The sequence below is a fragment of the Pteropus medius genome, unplaced genomic scaffold (genome assembly GCF_902729225.1).
Source record: "Pteropus medius unplaced genomic scaffold, Ma_sr-lr_union100, whole genome shotgun sequence".
Taxonomy (NCBI): domain Eukaryota; kingdom Metazoa; phylum Chordata; class Mammalia; order Chiroptera; family Pteropodidae; genus Pteropus; species Pteropus medius.
In genome coordinates, this window is record NW_024344371.1 from 8,395,246 (window position 1) to 8,423,037 (window position 27,792).

General features: G+C 40.2%; 1 protein-coding gene across 2 annotated transcripts in view; it reads left to right on the top strand.

The window, feature by feature from the left end:
- The window catches only part of NUBPL (NUBP iron-sulfur cluster assembly factor, mitochondrial), a 294,710-nt gene that overhangs the window by 231,000 nt on the left and 35,918 nt on the right, over nucleotides 1–27,792 (top strand). The window lies entirely within an intron of this gene.

Sequence of the window (27,792 nt, forward strand, 5' to 3'; positions counted from 1 at the left end):
GTCAAGTTATTATAAGGTCGGGTATACCTATAGTGGGTCAACATTGAATGAGTGTCAACTAAAACTAAAATAAGGATTATTATCCCATGTTGTGGGTAAGAGAATGAATGATCAATGAGGTTAAGTGAATTTCCTAAAGTCTTGGTGAAAAGAGTATCAGTGCTGAGTATTTCAAACCTCTTGGTTAGCCCATAAAACAGCCCTATATTTTCATTTCTTGCTTTGATAGTCTGGTTATTTGCAATACCCTTAAGAACATTTCCAGTAGAAGCATAATTTGTGAGTTTACATGAGACCCAAGGGCAGATCCATATGTCTGTGCTTTGAAGGTTACACAATTTGGCAGAATAATTTTAAGAAAAAGAATACAAAATTAGTGAAGGACTCTGAAGATTAAGCTTCATTACCTCACAGTAAATCCGCCTCTGTCAATAGCTGGCAGGAATGCTTCAACAGCTCTCTTCTAGACTCTCACCACACTCCATATCCAAGATTTACATGATCCCAAAGGGCAGGAATGAATTGATTTTTGTCTCCCTTCATTAGTGAACATACATCCTAGAGAGGTGGGGTGAAGCCCCAATGGGGATAAAGATATTGAGAGCAGCTGGCCATTTGCGATGTATTCAAGTCTCTAAGGCCAGATGAATTACTCTCCAGGGAACAAAAATAATTGAAAGATATGATTGAGGAATGACTTTTAACAATCTTTGAAATAGTTACCAAGGAATGAATATCCACAGATGAGTGAGGGAAGTTGTTATCCCCAAATCTCAGAGGTGGATTCTGGAAAATACAGACCGGTAATCTTGACATTAACCACCGGCAAATTTCTAAAATGGGTTATCTAACAAATGGTTTGTTAAATTGATGAAAGGGGAGATGTGATTACCAGGTTCTAGCATGGATTCACTAAAAAGGAATCATCATTTCCATTTTTTAAATTGAAATTTAAACCCAAAGATCAGGGGACTATATTTGGTTTTTAAGGCTATTTGGCAGGATCTTTCATGATATCTTTTCAGACTAGCTGGAGAAAGGTGGATTGAACTATGGAATATTTAAATAGGTTGATCTGGTTGACTGACAGAGTGAGATGAATTAGTGCTGAAGTGGAAAGTTAGAATTGCCCATTTCTTTTTGGCTCTTGTTTGTCAGGGACAGTGGAGATACAAAGATGAATAAGACAGGGCTCTTGCCTTGAAGAGTTCAGCAGAGAAAAAAGATACACAAACAACTAGCTATGATCATTATAAAGAGGCTGCACCACAGACATCCAACTGTTGCACAGAGTATATTATAAAGTAGTGAAGATTTCAACTAGAGAGATGAGGTGAATGCTGGGAAAGGACATTAAATCAAATGACTTTCAGGTTCCCTTCATATATTAAGGTCCTGAGTTTGCTTATGGTTAAAGCACAAGAGCTGGTCTTGGCGCGGCCAATTCTGCCCAAAGTTCTGAGCATACACCTCCAGAGCCAAACTGGGGGGAGGTGGTGTGGGGTGCGTGGAGGGGGAGTTGGGGGTCACAGAACTGCTGAGGCAGGTAGCAGAGTCTGCTTGGAAAGCACACTAGGAGCAAAAGAAGGGGAATGCAAGCTTGTTATCTTGTTCAGATTATTGGGATCCTCAGGAAAGGGAATGCATTTGGTTATTTACAAAATTACAAGCTATAAAGGGTCTGGGAATCCAAGGAACTTTGTGGTCTAGCCAATGGAAGCTGGCAATGTGAGTGGGAGAACCTCCCCTCAGAGGGGTTATATTTATGTCTAATGAGTGCTGAACATCTCTGTCTCCTCATTTCAAAGCTTTTCATGCCATCGCAAAGACTGATTCTCCTTTTCAGTAGATCAATGTAGGGTATTTATTAATGTTTATTAGAAATATTTCTGTAAGGCCACCTCAGGGTTTGAAACCAACTTGGCTGGATGAGGCACATCTAAAGTCTGAAAATCCTAATAATGTCAGTCTTATTTCTTGTGCAGAGCATGGTTTAAAATGAAATTTTAAATCATCGAGTCATTTAAGTATCTGGAAATGATTCACAGCAGACTGGGAAGGATTTATTAGAAAAACACATCCCAGTGCCCAGGCACGGGAGAATGCGGCTCATTGTGCACAATCATCAACAGCAGAGCTCTGTTAGGCTCAAACACTGGCAAGTGTCCTGGCCTAAAGCTAAATTCTGACTGCGAATCTCTTCCCCAACCCAAAGTCGCCGAAACCAGATAGCCAGACATCCTCGAAATTCTTTATAAATGTTTCTCCCTAGGGGCTTACTCTTTCTCAGATGGACACCCTCCTCTGAGGACAAAAACTGGGCATGTGGTGTGAGCGAAGTCCTTTTCACCAGGCTGGCTCCTAATTGCATACCGCCTTTCTCCAATGTGCTCAGCGTCAAAGACCAGCAAGACAATGAACTCACATTGCGGGGCTCTGGATAATACTGGTCATTTAATTCGGTTGAATATCACAGCCAGGGCTTTCCTGTTTCCAAACCAGTCAATAGCGTTGTGGAGCCTTGAGTGTGTTCACAGCCTTTTTCTATCCCGTGGAAAACAGAAGAGTTTGATGTCTGTGCCCTGAATACTTAGCATGAGATGTTGAGGTCTAGCTATTACTCTGTGGGGCAATGGAAGGCTGTGGTTCTTGGACAGATTAGGGTAGAGCTCAGTTTGCTAGGCAGCGGCCATGCTTCTGTACATGCAGGTCCACAGATAGAATGGTCTCAATGTGACTGGAAGGGTCTGTTTTCATAAAACATCATCTGTTCTTCTGCATAAACACACAGGCATTGTACTTGAGTTCAGCCATCCATTTTTGTACCCTGGCATCCATGCTTTATTTGTAAAACCGCTTGTGTTCTTTAAAATTGAATGAAACAGTATTAAATAAATAATCCAGAAGCAGCATAGTAAAATGCCAGTACATCCAAACTGTGACTCTGTTCTGAGAAATGAATGAAGTTTAAATCTTGCCTTCTTTCTGTTCAAGGAACTACCTTGCTAATCTGGACATGTGAAAATCCGGCTTAGATTTGTATGTAGGTAGTCTCTTCATTTTATCCATAATAGCTTTGCAATCAGATCATTCCCACATTGGGATTGAACAAGAATTGCTGTGAATAGCAACAGAGTACATGGAACCCATGCACTACAGTATTCTGTAAGTGAGAGTTTCAATCCATCCGTCTCTCCTCCGCCTTCCTCCCCACCCTCCATTTGTAAGCAACACTGTATCATACATCTTAGGCCACTAAGAATGAAAATCTACAGAGATGCTATAAAGAATGTATCTTCAAGCCTCTACCCAGAAAACATCCAGAAAGTTCACAGGACTTGCATACACTTAGCTAAGAATAAATAGATGGATAGATAGATTGATTAGTCAATAGATATAAACAGATAATTACATTGTCATTTGATAACTATGTATGGCATAAAGGTTCTTTAAGTAAAGAGAAATCAAGGTGATATTCCTAGAAACAATCAAGCTACATTAAATGTCTTTTAGTTCATTTGAAGTAGTTTTCTCTCATTCTCCCTAGCACCATTAACCAGCTTACTCAAAGTCTTGTTTTAAGAAATGCCAGCCTTGGCAAATCTTCCATGACCTCCCAAGACTAGGTTAGTTGCCCTTGTGTGTACACCCATTGCAGGCTATTTGTTCCCTACCACAGCAGCATCATGCCAGTCTATAAGTTCACTGAGGACCATGCCTGTCTTTTTCACATTTATATCTCCAGCACAGATGGTGGTACATAGTAGGTACTCAGTAGGCATTTGTTGAATGAATGACCCCACTGTAATTCAAGGTCACTCTGGACTTTGTAGAACCAACAAGTATGAATTGTTCCCCTTTTATTGCAAACACTATGCTCTGTCCTGGTTCTCTTGAGGCCATTGAAGGGTACAAGTGGTGGCCCCACTCTCAAATTTCTTGAACACTAGCTGGATAAATTAGACAATTAGAAACTCACCAAGGGCTATGTTTCAGAGGAGCGAGAGATTATGGGGGCCTAAGAGGTAAGGCAAGGAGTAAATGAGACTGCATCTTAAATGGCTTAAAGGAGGGGTAGAATTTGATTAGGTAGAGAGGGTAAGAAGGGCATTGCAGGAAAGAAGGTAAGAAATAGAGGTGGGGGCGAGTCTGGCATGAACAGAGAATGGGGAGAGACTGACTTAGCTGGAATGAAAAGTCCAAATTCTCCATGAGCTGTGGAAGCTGATACTGATCATGGAGGATATGGAAAGTCGGACAGAGGAGTCTTGGGCTCCAGACACTGCAGAACAGGATATCCATATAAAACGGGGAGTAAAGGAATTTCATGATAAGAAAGTCATTTAGGAAGAAAGTCTTATGGTCATGGCAAGGAAGACCCGAAAGGGAGAGAGCTGTGCTGAGAAGGCCACTGAGTAGCCATTGCAGTTATCCAAGAATGAGATGACACAATCGGGGCTAGGGTGATGCTTAAATAAAGAGAGGTAAAAGAAAATCAGGAAAACATTTTGGAGAAAGAAATGGCAAGCTGCCCTCGGCTAGAGACATCCAATGCTCTTTAAAGGCCTGTGAAGTCTGATTCCTCTGAAAGTACAAGTGACTTCTCCCCGAGAAGCACTGGCCAGAGACTAGATGGCTGGTAAGGAGGAAGGAGATGGCTATGTAGGTCTTCATGCTGTCCTGACTCCCGTCGTGTGTGTTTTCAGGACAGCCTTCCTTTCTCTAGGGCTGTGCTCAACTTTTGCTCACTCCCCACACAGCACAGGATGAAAAACTTTTCCTCTCGGCACCATAGTTCTATATTCCAGGCAGGCAGCAGGGTTAGGGGTAGTTACCTCCTGCTGCCTTGCTGGGCTTTGAGTCCCACCAGGACAAAGCACACAGGCTGTGCTACAGGCTTAGATGAGGGCAGGACTGTACTGCTGGTTGCTGAGGGAGAAGTATTTTTTAAAAACATGCCAGCCTTTGACTGCCTTCTCTGAGGTCTCATGGTCCTGCTTTCACACTTCCCTCCAATGACTTTTCACTGTAGTCTTAATAACTGTCATGTGAACCTCCTTAAAAGAAAAGGTGCTGCTTCTCCAGAATGTGCTCAGGAGCAGCCAGTTCCCTTGTGCCAGCCACTCCCGGCAAAGCTCCTGATCTGGAGATCTTGGGGCCTTGTTGCCATGATTTATCATTTTGGTGTCATTCCGAGACAGCCTGTCTGCTCCCCCAGTTCAGCTTTTCATCATTGGTTTGAGGCTGTTTGCTCAGCCTTCACTATTGCTGTTGCAATTGTGTTTTGGACCTGACCTCCTGGCAAGCTGTGGGCTTGGCTGAGGAAGCTGGCAGAGGCTGAGCCCAGAGGCAGAGAGCAGCCTGAGCTCATGAGGAAGGGGAGGAGATTGGGAAGGGACTCTGAGATACACTTGTGCTTTCTGAGCCAGGAAGGGCATCCATCAGCAACCAGCTTGAGTGCTTTTTGGGAGTGTTCCCCGGTGACGGGGGTCGCCATAGTGGTATAGCTCCCTGCTTGTCTCTTCTTAATTCCAGCTCCCCCCTCAGACTTTCATGCTGTTGTCACCTCCCAACAAAATGATTGTAATTCTCTTCAAATCGTCTTTAGTTTGAAATGAACCCCAAGCAGCCCCGAGGGCAGGGCACAGCTGCCTGTTTCCATTCAGAAGCCGCAGAATCCACCCAGCCTGCCGAGTTGCTGAGGGCCTTCTCCCCACCACCCGCTTCACCTCTAGCCTGAGCCTGCAGGCTGGCAACACAGCAGATAGATGGAGAGGAGGAAATAGCTTTGGCCTGGACATCTGCAAATCCAGGAGTCCAGCACTGTCTCTATCACTGAGTTCTCTCGTGTTGCCTGCTTTCTAAGGACAAAACTACTGGCCTCCATCTTTCCCTAGGAGGGGTGGATTTAGCATCATCGATCTCATATGTGTTAAACTATATACCGGTAATCCTCAGCATAGCCCTTAAGAAGCAAATAGTTGTATCCTGAATTTACAGTTGCTCAGAGACTGAAAGTAATTACCTAATGCTGTATAGCTAGTAAGTGCTGAAGCTAGAATTGAGGTCTCCCTAATTTCTCTTATTCCACACTGCCTCTGAGAAACAGTAAGCCAGTCCATACACTGACTTTTTTGATCCATAGTTGAACATGCATATTAGAAGAATGTTATTGACATCAAAAAATATGTATTTATTGAGTCCCTTCACTCTAAGGCAAGAAAATGCTTCTCAGAGGAAAGATGCCATAGAAAACTCCAATTAGGTATATAGCGGTTTCTGCCCACTTCTCTTCAGGGCTATTTTGATTACATTATGATGTGAATTGTTGGGCATCACGCTTTCTGCTGTCAGCCCAGACCAGACAGTGCTGTTCGGTGGGAAAAGCAGTCTTGAACAAGAAGAGCCTAAAGGCTGATCCCAGCTGTCTCACCGTGTGTCAGAGAACTCGTCATGTAGCCTGTCTGGTTTCAGTTCCTCCACCTCTGCCCTGCAGAGCTATGCTATGAAGATTAGGTGCAAGCATTTCAGGTTTACCAAGAGGCTACTGCTAAACAAAAGGCTTTACTCCAGGTAATTTCTGTTGTCCTCTCCTGGGAAGACAGGAGAAGAGAGAGTCCTCCTCTCACCAGCTTCTCTGGGACTCAGAAAGGACCCCTTCTTTGTCCTATCACCCCCCACACAGGGCAGATACAATTTGCTCCGTCAAATTGTATAATACCAGGATTTTCCACACTGGCAGGAGACCTTGGGGTACAGGCAGCTTATAGCCGAGGCATATTTCCTGAGCACACACAATTATTCACTGAGCCTGGTGCAGAATTAATGCTGTTTCACTCCTCGTCCAGTAAACTGGCTATTCCTCTAGACTCAGGCTTTGGGGTAACAGACTTTGTCCGGTCACCGGACTTTTTAGCTCAGCTCCTTGAGTGTTTTGGAAAACAGAACATTTTGCTGACTGTGTCTTAGATCCAGCCCCAGGGAATTCCTTGAGTTAGGCTGAGACTGTTCTGTACGCATCCAACAACCTACTTAGAAGACTTGAGCCAGATCACAGATCTCAGCCATACGTCAGGGCTCCTCCCAGGTCCCCTTCTCGTCTTCCTTAAATGACCTTACAATCTTTCATGACCCTGTCCTTCCTACGCTCTAGCTCAGCCCTAACTAAAGGCTTATATACCTATCAACACCAAGCTCCCAGTAACGACCACATGAAATACAGCATTGACAAGGATCCTAAAGTTAAGCCTCAGTTTGGTGGGAAGGAATAGCTTAGGCTTGATTAGCAGTGCCTGCCAGGGGCCTGGAAGGAAGAGAGTCAATATGCATGCAAGGTATTTGCTGTCTCTGTTTGTTTCTGAGAGTTTGTTTCCCTGGCCTCACATAAGTGGTTTTTTTGTCTTGTTTTGTTTTAATATTCAGCTCACATATTTTCCCATCGGATGTGTAGTACCAGTTTTTTCCCTGATAAGAGCAGCATATTTAAATGCATACATTTACATTTTATCATAATTGCCCTCCTCAATACAGTGAATTTTGGAGGAAAAGTACTCTTTTTTTTTTTTCCACTGAGCTCTGTGGAAAATCTTACTGCTATTATTTCTCTCCCATCTCCTTGAGAAGTTAGGAAAAAGTAGGAACATATCTTTTTTGGAGACAGGTACTAGAAATTTGCTCATTCTCTAAATAAGTCTTTATTGAGTGGTTATTATGTGGCAGACACTGCGAGGCACTGGGATATAAAAATGAAAATGACATGGACTCTCCCTGCAAGAAGCTTACATTCTAGCCCAGAAAAGCCACATGTTAACAACCAACTACAGACATAACACAAAGCTTCGCCACCCCCTCTAAGGGAAGCCATTATGTTGTTCTTGGAATGGGAGCTATTCTCACCAACATTCATTTTCTAAAGAAGCTAAGCTGTTGAAGGAAGGACTAATCTCCTCCTCACTGTTATCCCTCAGTGATTCTGAGTTCCCAGTGTCAAAGATATGTGGTGCCTTTAAAATGCTCTCAGAACTGCTAAACTTGGCTAAAAAATCTTACTGAAGTAGCAACAAGCTATTTGGTAAAGTCCTCAGAATGACCCTGTTCACCTTGTTCGGCCTCCGTAGATTCCTGTGTGGAATCTATGGCTACCTATCCTGGCTGCTGAACCAGCTCTGCCCTGGACTTGAGATCTTCCAGCTCTGCCCTCTACTCCCAGTGTAACTTCATACCCCGAGGCTTCAGATTCTGAGCTTCATCCTAAAACAGCACTTGGTGATTCCTCGTGTGAATTCCCTGGGTGACATGACTGCCAACCTGCAGTGCTGCCTTTTCAGATTGAGCCTGACCAGCCATCACTGACCTGGCATACTCCAAATGACGTTTCTGCCAAGAGTCATTGCACCAGAATGGGTCACCCATGTTGTCGCTAAATGGTGAGAGAATGCCTGAATTACTTTGGTGATGTCCAGGTATTTCACATTTGCTTTCACTGTGATTCTGGGCTGAATTTCAGTGTTCATCAACATGTTTGGCAATACAGAGACTCAGCCTTGGCCTGGAGAAGGCTGAAGCCATCTGTTCTTTTCAGTGATAGAAAGGATGAGACTGGATTAGCTGGAACCAGGGTAACACAAGGAAGGCTTTCAGAAGAGCATGACCAGGGTGGAATTTTGCTCTGTGTGCTTACACAGAGATCTACAAAACTGTTGAATGCAGTGGTCAGAAACCCATGGTCAGAGACAGAAAGTAATTGGTTGCCAGGGGTCGAGGGGTCAGGGATGGGGAGTGATGGCTAATGGGTACAGAGTTTTAGGGGGAGGTGATGAAAATGTTTTAAAATTAGATAATGGTGATAATTGCACAACTCTGTGAATATTCTAAACTTCACTGAATTGTATACTTTAAAAGAGTGAATCTCATACTATGCGAAATATATCTCAATAAAGCTATTATTTAAATATATATGATATACATACACACACACATACATGATCTATAGCAAAAAAAAAAAAAAAGAATAAAGAAAGAAAAAAACCCAACCTCATAGACATTTAACTTGTTCAGCATCTGCTATGTACCAGGCCTTGTCTGAGATATGAGAGGCATTCAAAACTGAGATGGACAAGGACTTTGTAGCTCCAAGGAAGTCATATATGCTACTGAAACTCCTCCTTGCCCACATCCAGGGCCTTCCTAGAATACTTGTCAAGCTAGAGCCAGGTGTGGACACCCACCCGGCCACAGTGTTCACCTTTGGACTTTCTACCAGGGAAAGATTGCCTGTCTTGGCAACCGTGAAGCCCTTTCATCTCCAGGGAGTGTTTCACTGATGAGCTGGCTTATCTCACTTGTTAGTAATCACAGAAACAGAACAGGTTGTAATGAATCTTTCCTTGTGCTTGGGGGAATCATTCAGGCCTTTTTCTGGGGCTCCATAATTAGAGATATGGTCATGAAATCTCTAATACAAGACATCCTCCTAAGTGGGTAGCACTCCTGCAAAGTGGAACTGCCTAGCGCTTTCAAACTCCTTGATTGGCCATTGCACTAGATTTTCATCCTCACCTTGAGAGGCTAAGTCCATTAAGTGGCAGTCATGACGTGGGAACAAGTGAGGCCCTTACCTCCACTTCCTCTCTGGAAGACTGTATCTGCCTTGGCCAGGGTCAATATGTTATTTATGTGAAATTGTTCTCAGCCATGGTGTCCAACCACACCTCCATCTATGACTGAAATTAAAAGAGCTTGGAAGCAATCTTCTTATCCTCCATAGATTATGTTTTCTGACTTCCAAAAATGTCTAACATCTGGCCTTCAAATTTCTCTCCAAACCAGAGCAAGGTCAGTCCCTGACTGACCCCACTAAATATAACCTATTGGCCAATACCCACCTCTCTGTGAAACAAAGCCAATCGTAACCAGATAAGAATTTCCACTTGTGTCAAATGAGCTCCCAGGCAGGAGAACAAAGGAATGATGTTGCAAAGATGTCATCCAGTATGGAGTGACAGGTAGCAGTTCACATCCTGGGAGCACACTGGCTGTAAACCAACCCTAGATTCCTGCTCTGAGATACGTGTATATGTATGTCCCTCAGGGAAAGGAACGCTGTGCAGGCAAGCACAAACTTAGTGGCACATTTGGAAACTCCAAGAACAGTGAGGAAGGGGCCTGTGAGAGGACAGAAGGACTCAGGGCTTCTAGAAAACAGACACTTTCAATCTGGAGGCTGTCTGAGAAGTTGGTGGCAGAGGAAGGGGGCTCATGATGCCTTCTGTAAAGACTTAAGTTAGGTGGGAAACGTGCTTGGCAGAGGGTATAGACACAAGACAGTTCATTTTTATTTTTGATGAAGTGAAACTTTAGCTTTAAAAAAAATTCTATAGTAACTGGAGCACATCTCACAGATAAACACTGAAAAGCGCTGTTGGCTGTTGCCGTCTACCCTCAGGAATTGTGTCCTCAGAATCACAAGTGGCAGTTTGAAGGTCATGAACAGGTCCTGTCCAGGTGTCTCACAGGGGGAGAAAACAGGTGAGCAGAAGGGGACAAATTTAAAATAACAAGGGGCTTTTTAAATAGAGCCACAAAACTGGGTAATAAACCTAGTCCAAGGGTTAAAAACAAGCTTTTCCTCCAAAGTTTCTATGGCAACTAGATAAAAATCTGCAGCAAGAGTGTATTTAATGAAATATTTCTTCTAGACCAACAAGTAGCAGTAAGTAATGAAGGCTGACTCTGTTCAAGGATCCAACATAGGTTATGTTTTTAGCTGCAGCTGCTTTTTTTTTCCTGGCAAGAGTTGGGCATGGAGTTTGGTGAGGCTCCATTTACTGTATACCCTGATTTCTCTTTTTCACCACAGAGTCTAGAAACCTGGGGTAGAAATGCTGGTGTTGATCCAAATCACTTGGAATGGAGAGAAGCCTTCTCCCTCCCTCTTTCCCCACTCCTCCCAACAGTTTGGATTCATTTAACACACGCTTACAGTGTTAATTTGGACATTTAGAATAAATGCTTATGACTAATTTTATCTATACACGGAGGATAAACACAGTCTGGTGAGGTTAGTTAGAAGCTACTTGAGTTATACATGACTAAAATGCATTGAGAATGCTTGAACTTGGACTCCTTGAAATGACATTTTAACTTGGTACATTACTGTCAGCGAGACTTTGGGCAAATTATTTAACCATCTGTGTCTCTGTTTCCCATAAAATGGGCCTGAGGGTGGTACTCACCCAAAAATTGGTTTAAGGATTAAAGGAGATTAAAATATATAAATGTGCATAGCAGTGATTGGGATAGAGTAGATATTCAATAACTGCTATTGAATCGCCACTATGTTTCTCACCAAGAAGGTTGAATCCCAAATCCTTTCTGCTAAAGTGACTTCTCTGAGACTAATTTAAAAATATGAGATTATTCTAAGTATAGAACATATAATTAGATGATAATGATGTAGCTAACACTTATTGACACATTTTGTTTCAGGCATTGTTCAAAGCACCTTATATGCATTTGCTTGTAATCCTCACGGAACCCTAGGCAATAGACAATAGTATCACCTGTTTAGCAGGTGAGGAAACTGAGGCATAGGGAAGTTAAAACTCGAGATGAAGTCCTGAAATTTTTTAAGTCACCACTACCACCATCACTTATGAACATTAACATCTCATGAGCCTGGCAGGGTGCTACACACTTTCGTTTATCATTTCATCCTATTCACATAACTTGATATCCCCATCTTATAGATGAGGATAGTAAGGGTTGTTATACTAAGTGATAGCCCACATCACAGAGCTAATAATAGTGGTCACCGTTCAACCTAAGCAATCATGCATGTGCAAATATAGAGAGTTTTACTTTTTCTTTCAGATCTTTATGCTTTTTATTTCTTTTTCTTGCTTTATTATACTAGTTACGACCTGTATGTTCAATGATGACTAGAAATGGTAAGAGTAGACATTCTTGCCTTCTTCCCAGTTTTAGGAAACTAAGTATGATATTTTCTGTAAGTTTTTATAGGTGCTCTTTATCACATTCTAAAAGTTCCCTCTAGTTCACATTTACTGAGAATTTTTACCACAAATAAATGTGGAATGTTAAATGCTTTGTTGCTTCATTAGGATGGTGATCTGGCTTTTTCTCTTTTATTCTGTTAGATTGATGAATTTCAGTGATTGATTTTCAAGTATTGTGCCAACTTTCATTCTGGAATAAATCCTACTTGGTCATGATGTATTATCCTTTTTATATTGCTGCTTTTGATTTGCTAGTGTTTTATTATGAATTTTCATGTCTATAATTCATGAGTGGTATTGGTCTGTAATTTTCTTTTCCTATATGTTGGTGTCAAGTATCGATATCAGAGTTCTTTTGCCCTCGTAAAAGGAGTCAAGAAGTGTAGCCATTGGATTCTACCAGAAAAAGATTTACCAGGATAAATAAATGTTTATATACATATGTATAAATAGATGATCTACAGATAGACAGATGGCTATCTTGCAAAGTATTGATTTATACAATTGTGGGTGCTGGCCGGGTAAGTCCTAGATCTGTAGTACAGGTCGTCAAGAAGGGCAGGTTGGAAACATGTAGGCAGGAGTTGAAGCTTCAATCCACAGGCATAGCATAATTTTTTTCTCTTCAGGGAAACTTTAGTTCTGGTCTGCTCTTAAGGTCTGGTTCAGGCTCACCAGATTATTTAGGATAATCTCTTTTACTTAAAGTTAGCCATTGTAGATGTTAATCACATCAACAAAATACCTTTAGGGCAACACCTAGTATTTGATTGAATAACTAATATGCCTAGTAGAGTTGACATAAAACTGATCATCAAAGTCTATTTCTTTTCAACTCAGCATACATATGCATCACCTTAAATTATACTTAATTTCCAGATAAAGACAATAACAATAATAGTAATAACAACATCATCATAATAATAATAACAAAGCCCTACTTTTGTCTAATATGACACAAATATCCTGTATAAAACCAGAAAGAATGCAATGACTCTTTCCCCAGAAGAGGCTGCAAAGGTCATGGGTGATATTCACTCTTCTTTTTAATATCCTGTAACTTAAAGATGTAAAGTTAACTATTATTAATGTATGTTATGTTAGATGATATAGAGATAAGAAAGGGAAGAAATGAAAATATCAAAGTATATATTAATATAATATATGTATAATTCAAACATGTTTATACAAAATAAGCAAACAATTCTTATAACAATTACAGTCCTCATTTCTGCAAGTGGTCACGTGGTCACAGCTGGTATTTAACTACCTCCTTGCACGACTATTTCCATATTCCTTTTACCTGCAGTGAGCACCTCCACTGTTTGTGGTTTTTTGCCTGGTGGGGTGACTCAAATCTTCATTCCTGAAAGGCCTGGGCCATTAGCAGTCCAGCTTGAATTGGGTTGTTATAGTTTTCCACTGACTTCAATCACAGGGCATGGTAGTGTTAAGATACACCCTAAGGGATTCTTGTATTCCAGCCATACCTTTCCTTATATCCGTTGTATTGTACCAGCCCAGTTTCCCCTTAATCAGGATCAGTAACTCTAGCCAGCACAGTAACCCTCTTCTTTGCCTATTGACTCAGAGGCATGAGGAGCCAAAGTGGCTGGATGACAGTCATAACTTTCAGTTCAATGGAATCATTGTGTCTCCTGGTAGAAGCATTCCTCTCTATGGACCTGAGACCTCTAGACCAACAAATCATAAGGTCAGAGAGATGGGAAGAAAAAATTTTACTGGTGGATTACTGGTAATAGTGACTAGTGAGCTACTTCTATTTCCACCCTTTGATCCTCGGACTCATGAATTCTTGCTGTGGAAGAAACATCATCATATATTGTATGCTGATTAAAAGCACATATAGCCTCTTGGAGGACATTCCCATAGTCCCACAAAGTCTTGCCACCTAGCTGGCAGTGTAACTAAGTTTTCAAAAGGCCGTTTCACCATTCTATTAAGGCAGCTGCTTCAGGATGAAGAGGAACACAGTAAGACTAGTGAAATCTATGAGTACGGGCCCATTGTCACATAGCCCATTGCTGTGAAGTGAGTCCATTGATCAGAAGCAATGCTGGATGGAATTCCATTATGGTGGATAAGGCATTCCGTAAATCCATGGATGGTAATTTGGGCAGAAGTGTTGCACATAGGAAAGGGAATTTATGTCCAAAGTAAGTAAGTATTCCAGTAAGAATAAAGCACTGTACCTTCCATGATGGACATGGTTCATCGTAATCAATTTGCTACCAGGTAGCTGGCTAATCGGCCTGGAGAATGGTGCCACATCATGAACTCAGTGTTGGTTTCTACTGCGGGCAGATTGGGTACTCAACAGTAACTGTATCCAGGTTGGCCTTGGTGAGTGGATGTTGACGTTGCTGATACGATGTGTAATCTCCTTTGCTGCTGCCATAGTCATTTTATGAGCCCTTTGGAGATCAGCAGGAGTGGCCAGGGAAAGAGGCTGACTTGTTTGCACAGAAAGGGTTTTTCTATCCACTTGATTATTTAAATCCTCTTCTGCTTAGGTCACCTTTATTTACATGGGACACAAATATCTTTACTTTCGTTGCTCATTCAGAGAAGTCTATCCACATACCTCTTCCTCAGACTTCCTTGTCCAGTCATGTTATTTACAAGTTCATGCCCATCCAGCCAAATCATTGGCCACAGTGCATGAATCACTATAGACTCACACCTCTGATCATTTTTCCTTCCAAGCAAAATGAACAACAAGGTGCACTGCTTGAAGTTCTGACCACTAGAAAGATTTCCCTTCACCACAGTCCTTCAGGGCTATCCCAGAAAGTGGCTGTAGTGTTGCAAATGTCCACTTTTGGTGGAGCCTGCACATTGTACAGAAACATCTATAAACCAGGCACAAGTCTTCTCTTCCTCAGTCAACTTATTGTAGAAAACTCCTTCGCAAGGCCATAGATGTGTGCAAGGAGTAAGAAGGTAGTGCAGCAGGAGCGGGGACCATGATTGTTGGGGCCAATTCTTCATGTAACTTACCTGTGTCTTTAGGGCCTACTTGAGCCCAATCTTGTATATATACCATTTCTATTTAATAATGGAGTGCTTCTGTGCATGCCTAACTTTATGGCTTGGTGCATCAGACAACACCCAAATTATCATGGGAAGCTCAGATTGCATAGTAACCTGGTGGCCTATAGTGAGTCCAGTGTGATGTCTTCTGGAAGAGAAAGGTGATCAAGGTATCTGTGGACTAAATTATGGCATAGGGTCAGAGAGTTGATATACCTCTTAGAAAGGACAGTGAAGGTGTATTGATTGGTAGCCTTGCCAGCTGAAAGCAAACTGCTTCTGGTGGTCTTTACTAGCAGGCTTTAAGAAAAAGATGTTTGCCAGATCAGTGGAACTACATCAGGAACAGCAGCTATAATTGTTGTCAGTATTTGATTAAATTTACAATCATCAACTGCCATTCTCTAAGATCCATTTGATTCCTGCACAGGCCAAAGAGGCAAGTAGAGTGGAATGTGGTGGGAATCACCACCCCTGCATCTTTCAAGTTCTTGATGGTGGTAATATTTCTTCCTTAAATGTTTAAGAGAATCCACTGTAAAAACTATCCGGGTCTAGAGTTTTCTTTATGGGAAAGTTTTAAATTACAAGTTCAGTTTTTTTAAAGACATAGAGATAGTTAGATATTTTCTTCTTCTTCTTTTTTTTTTTTTTTTGACAATTTGAGTTTTCAAGGAAGTTTTCTAGTACTTCTAAATTGTGAAATGTTTTAAAATAGAATATATCATAATATTGCCTTATTTTTTTAATGTCTGTAGAATATCTGGAATGTCATTCTTGATGTGAGTAATTTATATTTTCTCCTATTTTTGATCAACCATGCTAAAGTATTACAAATATTATTAACCTTTTCTAAGAACCACATTTGGCTTTGTTAATTTTCTCTATTTCTGTTTTCTATTTCTTTGATTTCTGCTATTTTTCTTGTTTTTTTGTTTCAACTTATTTTGGGTTTAATTTGCTCGTCTTTTTCTAGGTTTATAAGGTGAAACTTGAGATCTTTGAATTTAAATCATTGTCTTTCCTAGTATAAGAATTTAAAGTTATAAATTTTCTTCTACACACTGCTTTAGCTTCATCACACAAATTTTGACCTGTTGTATATCATTATCATTCAGTTTAAAATATTTTCCAATTTTCCTTGTGATTTCTTATTTGACCTATGAGTTATTTAAAAGTACATTATTTCACTTCAAAATATTTGGGAATTTTCCAGATATTATTATTTTATAAGTTTCTAATTTAATTTAATTTTAGCCACAGATCATGCTCTGTAAGATTTCAGTCTTTTGAATGTATTAGGACTTATTTTATGGCCCATTATATGGTCTTTTAGAATGAACATTCCTTGTGCTCTTGAAGAGAATGTGTATTCTCATGTGGTGTTTTCTAAATGACAATTGGTTCAAGTTAGTTTTGTTCAATAGTTTTGTTCAAATCTTCCTTATCCACTCTGATTACTTTGTCTAATTGTAACAGCTACAGAGAGTAGGATATTAAATTTTTCAACTATGATTATCTGTTTTTCCCTTTAGTTCTGCCAGTTGTTGCTTCATATATTTAGAAGCTCTATAATTAGGGAAGTATACATTTAGGTTTTTTATGTCTTTCTGATTGAATTGACACTTTTCTCCTTAAGAAATATCCTTTCTTATCTGTGGTAATACTCTTTACTTTGTCTTATATTAATAAACCATGGCAATTTTCTTATGCTTACTGTTCCCATGGTATATCTTTTTCCATTTTTTCACTTTATTATCTCTCTCTTTATATTTCGATTGTATCTCTTATAGACAATATTTAGTTGGGTCTTAACTTTTTGATCTCTTGCTTTTAATTCAAATATTTAATTCATTTACATGTAATATAATTATTAGTTTTAAGTCTATCATCTTATTAGTTTTTTCTAATTACCGCATCTGTTTTTTGTTCTTCCTTTTCTGACTTCTTTTGAGTGAGTGAAATACTTTTTAGAATGTTAGACTAAATGATAGTCTCACAGATCAGATTGGATACTTTCTATTTACCTTTCTTCAAGTTTACTAATCATGTAATTTGCAGTCCTAATCTGTTGCTAAGTCTATCTAGTAAAGTTTTCATTTTGTATATTGTACTTTTCAGTTTTAGAATTTTCATTTTGTTCTTTTCTATATTTTCCATTTCTCTGCTGAGATTTCCCATCTGTAGACTTATTTTTACCATTTCTACCTTTAGTCTTTAATATATTTGTAGTTGCTCCTTTAAAGTACTTGCCCAATAATTCCAACATCTGGATCTTTTGGGGTTCCGTTTCTATTTTTTTCTTTATTTAGTCTAGGTCAAAATTTTTTTACTTTGCGTGCCTGTGGTTTTAATTGTAGCCCAGACATATGGATGATACATTATAGAAACTCCGGATTATGTGTTGAGTGTTGAATTTAGAGTGTTGTTTTGTTCCTGTGGGAAGTTAAATCACTGTTAGATCCTTTTTGGTTCTGTCATACTCAGTTTTGTTCTTTGTTAGGGCAGGGCTATTTTGGTTTTGAATTTAGTCCTATGTGCAGCTCTTACTTTATGATGTTACTTCTAAGATTCTCACTTCTAAAGTATGGACTATATTCTTAAAGCACTGTCTTTCTTGGATCTCAACTGAATTCCAGACCAGAACTCCAATAGTTGCCAGTGCTACCTAATCTCTGGCATTGCTATTGGTATTGCCATTTAGCTCTTTGCCCTGTAGCAATCAATCTCTACTAGGCCCCATGGAGTTTTGCCCTGTGAAATGCAGCCTCACCCTTGCCAAGGACCCATGGTGAATCCCCACACAGATTTTTGGGACCTCTCATCTGCACAAGTTCTTTTTCTAGCATCTGATCTCACAAATTAAAACTATTTTTTGCAGCCAGAACTGTAATCTCTGTCTTATTTGCTCACTCTGCTTCTGTTTTGTCTTCCTATGTTATGGCAGGAGTGTACCCATGGCAGAAAACTGGGGCAATTGTGGGATTCATCTCATGCTTTCCTTCTTTTAAGAATGAAAGTCCTGTTGTGCTTTGTCTGAAAACAGTTGCCTCATGTAATTGTTTATTTCAGTAGGAAGACAAGCTAGGTATCGGTTATTCTGTCATTGTAGGACACTGAAATCTCTGAAGATATCATCTTAAAACCATTTTGAAATATAGTAAAGAATGAATGCTTGTATATGATAGTTGACAATGAGAAGACCAAGCTTCTGTAAGGAAAAATATGGCTATTTAATGAATGTTTGAAAGATATTGCAATTGAAAATGTAACAGCATTATTTCACTCATCAAATAGCTAAGAAGCGTTTATGTTTTTTACTTAGGTGTATACCAAAAAAAGATAAAAATCAGTTTAACTGGTATTTTTGATATCCTATGTACAAGGCTCTGAGAGGCAGAAAAAAAATTAGGCAGAGCCTTAATGTGAAGAAGCTTTTACTATAGCAGGAAACAAGCCACACGTACAAAACAAGTTATATATGAAGGCAAGGCAGAATACAGTTACATGCCAAGAATGGCTGGAACAAATAGATGAGAGGAGCCCAGTTTAACTTCCCCTTCTGGCTGCAGGGTCACCTCTTCATCACACATGACCCTGCCCTACCCCCAAGTCACAGGAGCTCCACCAGGATCAAATGCCTAACCCAGAGTATACCAATAGATCGGGCTTAGCCAGTGAAATTCCCCTCTATGAATTTGAATTAAGAGACTCAGAGATTGCAGTCAGATAGTAGTGGATGTTTTGCAAGTAAGGTCACGTAGAGTTGGCAGTAGAGTGGGCACTAGGGCAAGTTAAAGTCTTGGATCTGGAAGAGCAAGAACCATGAGTGAGCAGTCTGCAGAAAGACTAGAGTAAGTACAAAAGAGAGAAATAGAAATATTCCAGAGGCTGAGAGAAAAGTAGATTTCTGCCTGACAATTTTCCAGCTAAGTCCTCTTTCTGTTTCTAATATTTAATTTCTATAATAGTCCACTGTGTCTTTTCAGTACTTCCCCTTTTACTTGAGAGGTTTTTAGTGGTGGTTGTTCTTTTTCTCCCCCTTACAATGACATACGCTCTAATAGGAATCATGGTTTCGATGAAGTATTGCAGGAGTTCAGGCAAGGTAGAAATTACTCTGGGCTATAATAGTCAAAGAAGGCTTTATGGAGAAGATGAAACTTAAGTTTCAACTCAAAAAACAAACTATATTTGAATGAAATAGAGTGTGGGTGACCTTCACATGCCTCACAATTTCCCTTTGTAATTTATACTATACAATCTTTAAACATAAATCGCTATCCTAAACTTTGCTCTATGTTTTCATCAGTCATAGATGGTTACTTCTCTACTTGCTATCTGTGTCAATGGTTGAACCATCTAGTTTCTTGTGAGGTCTCAGGGATTCAGTCTCCTGTGTCTTACTCTCCTTTGGTTTTCTATGCTCTACTCCAGGCAAAGAGCTACAGTTAAAAGTTATAGAAATGTTCTTGAAACTCTATGGAATTATTTTAATTTTCACACCATCCTGGATGATCTCATGTGTTTATTTTGAACCTCTAAAATGTAGAATCAGGGTAGCACTAGTATTAAATAAGAATCAGAACACCAGGTTTTAATTCCAGCTTAGCTAATTGCCCTGTGGGTTTCCAGCACATTGTCTCATTCTCCCTATCTGTGTGAATGAGAATTGAAGGTCTTAGTCCTTGCTTCATATCTGAGTATCATTATAGAAATTAGTGAGATCATGTTTGTAAGAGGATTTAATATCTTCATTGTGGAAAAACATCAAAGATTGCAAATCCACTCAGCAATTGTTGCCATAATAATTACAGTAAGCAGTAGAGAATCTAAAGAGAGAAGTGGTTTTCAGCTTTTTTTTGTAATTGTGAAGAAGATTGGGAAGTGAAAAGGAGCGAGTAGAGAAATAAAAACCAGCCTCACTTTGACTTAGATGACATCTGACTTTCCCTTGGCGGTACGTGGAGATAAGAAGAGTCTCAGAAAGAATAATTTCCTAATCCTTTATTCTGCATCACCACAGCCTTCTCATTGTCTCCTTTGAGAGAGCATCAGTGAAAACAGCTCAGTCCTTAAGTAAAGCTTTCCTGTTTGTTGGGATAAATGGTGACATTTGGTGTAATGGTAGTATGTGTCAGGTTGAATAAATTGCTTTGCTGTTAAGTGATTCTAGAGTAGAAAGCAGAGCTGCACCTAGGAAGACCAGGTGCTGTAGGCATAAAAAGTAAAAAATAAAAAATAAGGGATTGTAAACTGACAAGGTCCTTGCAATCTGAGGTCAATCAAGGGTTGCTTCGCCTAAAAAGTAAAAAAAATTAAAAATTTTAAAAAAGGAAGCAGAACCGTAAGCAAAATGAAACAGGAACAGTATTAAATTTGCAATGTCCAATGAAATGAGGGCCTCATTTTGCATGTTTTGGATGGTTCATGTTACCGTGCAGGCAGTGTTCTGACATGCATTGGCAGAAATATCAGGCAAGACTACATGAGTGATAATATTCCCTGTGAAGAGAAAAACTAGGGGCCAGAAGGCAACCAGCTATCATAAAAGTAATTAATTGTTTTATTTTTTAATGGTCTGGCAAGATTGCCTTTGAAAAAATGAATCATACAAATGGGACCATGATGTCAGACAGACTGTCCATTGAGACTTAGGAGACTAGTTCCTGCTATAAATTATGATAATGAGTTAGTTTTAAAAATGTTTTATGAGGTTGAGAAGTGCAATGTCAAATTATTTTTCTTCAATCTCTCATTGCTTTGAATGCCTTTCAGAATATGGAGGGTAACGTTTCCTTTGGAAAATTCCTTCTAAGTTTACTGGCTCTTGCTTTCCCAATCAGGTCTTTCTCCAAAGATGGTTTTAGTGCATGATTTTCATGACTCAGCTTAAAGTGAACAAGACCCCATTGTTGGCTTTCTTGGTTTTGCACCAGTATTGTAGACAAGATCTGCATAACTCTTGGGAAAAGGTCTGTTGTCTCACTAAGCTACTATGGAAACCTGATCCAGGCCATTTAAAAGCCTAATGCCTTTTCCTCTTGAGTGTGTGGAGAATTTTGAGGCTGGTAAAACTTCACTCAGAAAATATTCACCAGGGCGGAAGGGTACAGCTTGTTCACTACACTTTGCTTTTCATCTTAAATCAGCTTTGCAAATAGACTCACTGGGCCAGGGTAAGGGGCAGGCAGCACTGCCTGAGGGGTCATTGCAAAGCACACAGATTTCTCTCATTTTATTTCTTAGGTTCTGACTGGGCAGGAGCAGAGAGAAGCAAGGGCTTGGCTTTTTTTTTTTTTTTTTTTTTTTTTAGAAAAAAGCATACCCACAAAATTGGTATCAGGAAGAAAAAAATCTAGATGCCTGTTCCACATCAGTGAATAGCTTTATATTCAAGAGGAGTTAAAACTTTACTGTAGACCTCCAGATTCTAAAGAGGAGCCCAGAAATGCTTTCCCATGAGAATTTTCCTCCTTCTACCCATTTCCTTTAGATATCAACTTTAGAAGTGAAAGAATTCTTGTGGAAGGTGAAGCTAGAGTACATGCATCACTCAGAGCCAACACCCAGCTGTGGCTGGTCAAAGACTTTCCTTGACAAATTCTTCAGGCTATTTCCTTTCCTTGTTTATTGCTAGGTATCCTGTGGCCTTAAAAGGGTGAAGGGAGATTTCACTGCCAGTATCTTTAGGTGTAAATCTCTTCTCTGTGAAACAAGCCTTGTGAAATTTATAATGTGGTTATTCATCATTTGCAATTCATATATACTTAAGCTTTATGATGACTCTGACCACAATCATCTCTTCTGGAACATGGGCCGGGGGATAGAGTTTGGGGATGTTTCCTGTGAACATTGACCGGATTCCTCACTATGTGACAACCAGGGACTGGGTATCTGTGAGTAGCAGCCTTCTTCTTGGGATCTGATATGCAGGATGTGCCCATGATGTGCTGAGCAAAGTACGGAACCTGAGATTGTATCCTTTTCATATTCTCCTTTCATCCTCATCAGAAGTGATGATATAATCGCACCATTCTCTGAGGTAATTGAGACAACTCAGTACACAAATTCTCCCCCTATTTCTTGCCAGCATTTCAAACTCTTTTTCCTGCCAGATCTTTCATGCAAGCTTGAAGACCAGTGCTATTGAGGTTTATGTCTCCCCCAACCCCTTGGCTGAAGTGGTACAGATCTTGTCAATAATGCTAGTGTAAAAACAAAGCAAGGGAAGGGGGAAAGCAAAAGAGTTTGAACAGTCCAGTGCTGGATTATCCATTCTCAGTGAGGTCATTCCTAGCCCAGAGGGTACAGCTGAAGTTGGGATGTGGTTTGGGCTCCCTAAGATTCCATTGGGGAGAGGGCACTTTTTCCCATAGTTTCCTTTATAGAATCTAAAATACTGGCACAAAAGGCTTCAGGGAGGTGATCAGATTCCTGACAGATTCAATGAGTGAGGAAAAGACTTTTGGATTCTAAAACATTTGATTAATAATTGGTCCATTCAACAAATTATATTGAGTACTACTCTGGACCAGGCACCGTTCTAGATGCTTGGAATACATCACTGAACAAAAAGCAAAAACAAAATTCCTGCCTGCATGGAGCTTACATCCTAGTGGAGATAAAACCAATAAAAATGGACAGAGTAAATAAGTTAATGATAAAAGTAAGGGGGGAATGTTGGAAGGGTGCAGTTCTGATTTCAAACAGTATTAATTAACCAGGGTGGCCAGGATAGATCTTATTGAGAACTGAAATTTGAGGAAAGAGTTGAAAGTGAGGGAGTTTGCCAGGGGGATATCTGGAAGAAGAGCATCCAGATGAAAAGAAAGGGACAGGTCTTACTGAGGCCCTTAGACAGGAGTCTGTTGGTACATTTGAGGAGAGTAAAAGGCCCTGTAGCTAGAGCAGAGTGAGCAAGCGAGAGAGAGATAGGAGAGAAAGTCAAAGGTAATGGGGTGGGACAGAGCAAGTAGAGGGTTGTAGACTGTTGTAAGGACTTTGGCTTTTACTCTGCATGAGATGGACAGCCGCTAGACAGTTTGAGCAGAGGAGTGACGTGATCTAACCTTTTAAAAGGATTACTCTGGCTGCTCAATTAAGAACAGACCATAGGAAGATGAAGGAGGAAGCAGAGAGATCAGTTAGGAGACTGCCGAAATAATCAAGGTGAGAGATGATGGTGGCTCAGCCCAGAGTGGTAGGAATGGTGGGAAGAAGAGAGAGAGAAAGGGAGGGTTCTGGATATATTCTAAAGGTAAAGCCTGAAAGATTTCCTAAAAGCTGGGTAAATGAGTGATTGAGTAAACGGCATACAGTTCTAGGAGTACATATGATGATAAGCCTGAATAGAAGAAAAAACATCCATGCCTAGTGAGAGCTACCCCCGTGACTTGGTTGGCCCTGTGGAGACAGGGACAGTAGTAGAAACAGCAACAACTCATGGCCGGCTGGTTCTTCTTAGCCCTGACCCCTCCTGTACTTCTGGCTTGTCTTTTCCATTTCTCTAGTTGGCTACTAGGCCCAGACACTGTCAGGGTGATTCTCCAAAATAACATTAAATTATACTTTGTAGTTTATTCATGTATTTATTGAACACATACATATTTAGCACAGATGCTGAAGATAAGAGACTCGCAATTATGCCTTGGTTTACTCTGCTCAGTGCCTCATGGTGATGTCATTCAATTTCTCCCAATGACCCTTTGAGATATGGACTGTTTTTATCTTCTTTTAACAGATGTGGAAAGTGGAGCTAAGAAAGATTAAGTAGCTTTCCAAGGTCACACAGCTAGTTAGGGATGAGCTATGGTTTAAAGCTAGGTGTGTCTGACTCAGCTGGTTACTTTTAACCTCTACACTCTAAAACCAGAATTGACAAACTTCTTCTGTAAAGAGCCAGAAGTAAATATTTTAGGCTTTGTGGACTATACAGTCTCTGCCACAGCTATTCTTCCATTGTAGTGGGAAAGTAGCTGTAGACAATACGCAAATGACCAAGCAGGTCTGTGTTCCAATAAAACCTTATTGATGGACACTGAAATCTGAATTTTATGTCATTTTCTTGTCATGAAATGTTATTATTCTTTTGAGTTTTTTTCAACCTTTTAAAAATGTAAACCCTGTTCTTAGCTCACAGATCATGACATATTATTCTTTTGATTTTTTTTTTCAACCTTTTAAAAATGTTAATCACATTCTTAGCTCACAGGTCATTAAAAAAACAGCCAGGAAAAAAAACCAAACAAACAGGCAGAAAGCTGGATTTGGCGCATGGACCGTTGTCAACTCCTGCTCTGAAAGATAAAATCTCTCACCAATCATCTTAATTCTACAAATTTTCCACATACAATGTGTCAATTGGATTTTGATCCTCGTAACTCTGAGATTTAGAGCTGAGGAAACTGAGGCCCACAGAGGCTGTCACTTGCTGAGGTCCACTGAGTGGTGGTGCCTGGCCCCAGGTCTGCCAGATGTATACATGGGCTTCTAGAAAGGTCATTTCCTCACTGCTCATGGCTGCCCACTGTCAGTAGAATGCTGAGAGCAATGGTCTCCCAGGGTCCATGCTAGGCCTCAGTCTTCTTAGCTTAGGGTCCTTAATAGTAAAATCTTGAGACCAGAATGGAAAACGAATCCTGAGTTTGAAAGGAGACTTAAAGAGGACATTTGAGGGATTAATTACATACCTTTCAAGCACCTCAGCTTCCACCATCTGGGCCAAACAAAATAATTATCTCCTGCAAGTACCTTTGCTTTGAATTTAGTTGTGTCAGTATATTTCCTCTCCCAAGCTCAAGCAGTACTCCTAACTGATAAGAGAAGCAAGCCCTCGAGATACAGTATTTCTGGTCAGTCGTTTTTTGTTGTTTGTTTGCATTTTGTTTTGTTTTGTTTTGTTTGAGATCTTCTCCACCTAGGAGTGGTGCAGGACCTGCCACACCAGCTGTACTTGTCAGATTCCTTCTAGAATCTGAATATGATGGCCAAGACAAAAAGAGTATTTATATGACTTTTCATTTCACATTACCCATATGTCTTTAAGCTAACACATGTCATAATTTTAAAGGCATTTTTGGGTAAAATTCATTGATTAAAAACATCAATCAAACAAAAACATTCAATGAACCTTCTACTGCTTTTAAAGGAGAATGTAGGAGATGAAGGACCATTCTTGGAGGAGGAGGAGGATAGTATTTGGGAAGTCGATAGTCTGATCCTTTAGAAGCTGACCCTCAAATGACTCCTACTGACTGGGAGCACATCATATGATGCCTGCATCACATTATGGGTGAGCGAAACTGGGGAGGGTGTAGGCTCAACCAGTTGAGAAGCTAGAGACTTAGGAACTATTGGCCAGGCTTGAAAAGATGATCTGAGATCAGTGGTCTCCTTTGTGGATAGACTGAGTCTGAGAGAGCTGAATGAGGTAAAGCAGTAAACTCCAAGCTGGAGCTGTCATATGGCTTGGTACAAATAAGTAATGTGGAAATCAGAATGGAGGAGAGGAGAAGAAGTGATGGTAGTGATGGAGTGCTGGAGTCAAAATCTTCTTAGCTGTGCCACTGAAGTCCTGGTGGCCCCCTCAATTCTTGCCTTCAGGACACCAGGCCCTACCAAGAGACCTACCAACATTCTTATTCTTGGATTTCTGTAAGATTTCTTCTAACAAAGGTAAATCTCCTTTATTGGAGATTTGAGATTGCTCGAGTATCTGTTCCTATCAACCAGAGGAGGGATAACTAAAACATATGTTCTTTCATTTGCTCATTCATTCAATCAATATTTATTTTTATGCTCTGGGGATCCAGCAATGAACAAAACAAAGCCTCTGGTCTTATGAGGCTGACATTCTAGTAGGGGGATAAAGATGCTAAAGAAATAAAGAAGTAAATATATACTACATAGATGCTACATCAATGGAAAAATGTGTGAAATGTGGGAAAGAGGAAATGACAGAAGTCCTCACTGATAGGGCGACATTTGAGCAGAAACCTTAGGAGGTGGGGAGCCAGTCTCACAAATACATGGAGGAAGCATTCCAGGCCAAGAGCACTGCAAATGCAAAGGAAAGCATGTGCTTTGAGTGTCTGGGCATCAGCCAGGGGACCCGTGTGCCTGGACCTAGTAAATGAGGGTGAAAGCAGCAGAGGATGTGTCAGAGAAGCTGTAAGAGGTTTCCAATTATTATTATTCAACTTTACAATGTGCCAGTTCTCCTGTAAGTCCTGGAATCAGGAATTAGGATACAAGCGTCTTCTGTCTTTAAAGCCTCCAAATTTTACTACAGCCATCTGACACTAAAATAATCGCAGCTTGTATTTTCCATACTCAGAAAATGAAACGAATTAGGGAGAGAGAAAGTGACTGAGTAGTTGGCTTATGCCTTAGGGCAGTATATCACATGGAAAAAGATAGAGAATTGCAGAATCGAAACTAGACTTTAACGTTTTATTTATCTACTTTGGCCCCTGCCTCCATGAGGGAGTTTCCTCAAGTTGCCCCAGAAATGCAGCCCTCTCTCCTGTGCTTTAATGAAATTTGAATGAAGAATTTCCATAACTCTCTTTGGAAATGTCTTCTACAAACCCAACAATGAACTTGTGCAATTCTGCATGAAAACATAAAGGCTTTCTCTGCAATGTACTGCTACTACCAAAAATGTCACCAGGTGACCCAATTCCTTCATTCAAATGTTATTTTTAGTGAATGTCAGATGAAGGAAGAGTATCATTATGAAGCTGAGAACAAATCCCCTGCATATGCCTTCTCTTTTCATCTGTACCACCCATGGAGGACAAGAGTGACACTTGGACGAGAGTCTCTCACAAAATGATATCTGACTAGATCCCAAAATAGCCATGCTTCAGCCAAAAGATGAATCTGCCTTTCCTCTTCCAGAGAAAATCAAAACTGTCCCCAAATTAACTTCCTGAGAGCATAATAACTCTGCTAAGTAATGGACTTGACAGTAATTTATCATTCAGAGACAGAAATAACATTAATAACTATAATTTGGATATAACTGCTCCTCAGATTTACAATCAATCTAAGAGATTGTATTTGTTTCTGTGTCCTCTATGAAAAGTCTAAATGTTGACCTGTGATCCTTTTAAGCAAGTACATAAAAATGAAGTATTGTCAAACCTCCTGCTCTGCTCTCAAAATAGACAAATCACCTCTGCTGTTCTGCTGATGATGGTTGCATGTGTGTGCATCTGTGTGTCTGTGTCTTGGTGTGTGTGTGTGATGGTGTGTGTGTGTAGGATTTGGAGAATCTACATTAGAAATCTGCCTTCTGCTTGTCCCAGCATATTTCCATTTTCTAATCCTTCATTCTTACAAGCCAAGAAGGCAAAAAGAAAGTTAGCTCGATTGTCAGAAACAGATTCTTGCCATCTGCTTACTAGGGTACAAAAAATGAAAATGCTCAAGAGAACACTTAGGATTTGATGAGGGCAATTGGTTTCCTTGGATGAAGTGCAGTACTAAAGGAACCAGGACACAGGTTCAATCCCTTATGGGCCACCTAGAGTTGCCCACAAATGAAACCTGGCTTTATAGTCAGTATTTCTACCACCTGAACCTCGACCGGTTGTCCTTTTGGTGTTTACCTTTGGCCACATATAGGAAGCCACATGAGATGAGTATGGATGGCTATGAAAATCACTATGGAAGAAATGGCTGTAAGGGCTGGCCCTGCCAATGGGAAATGCCA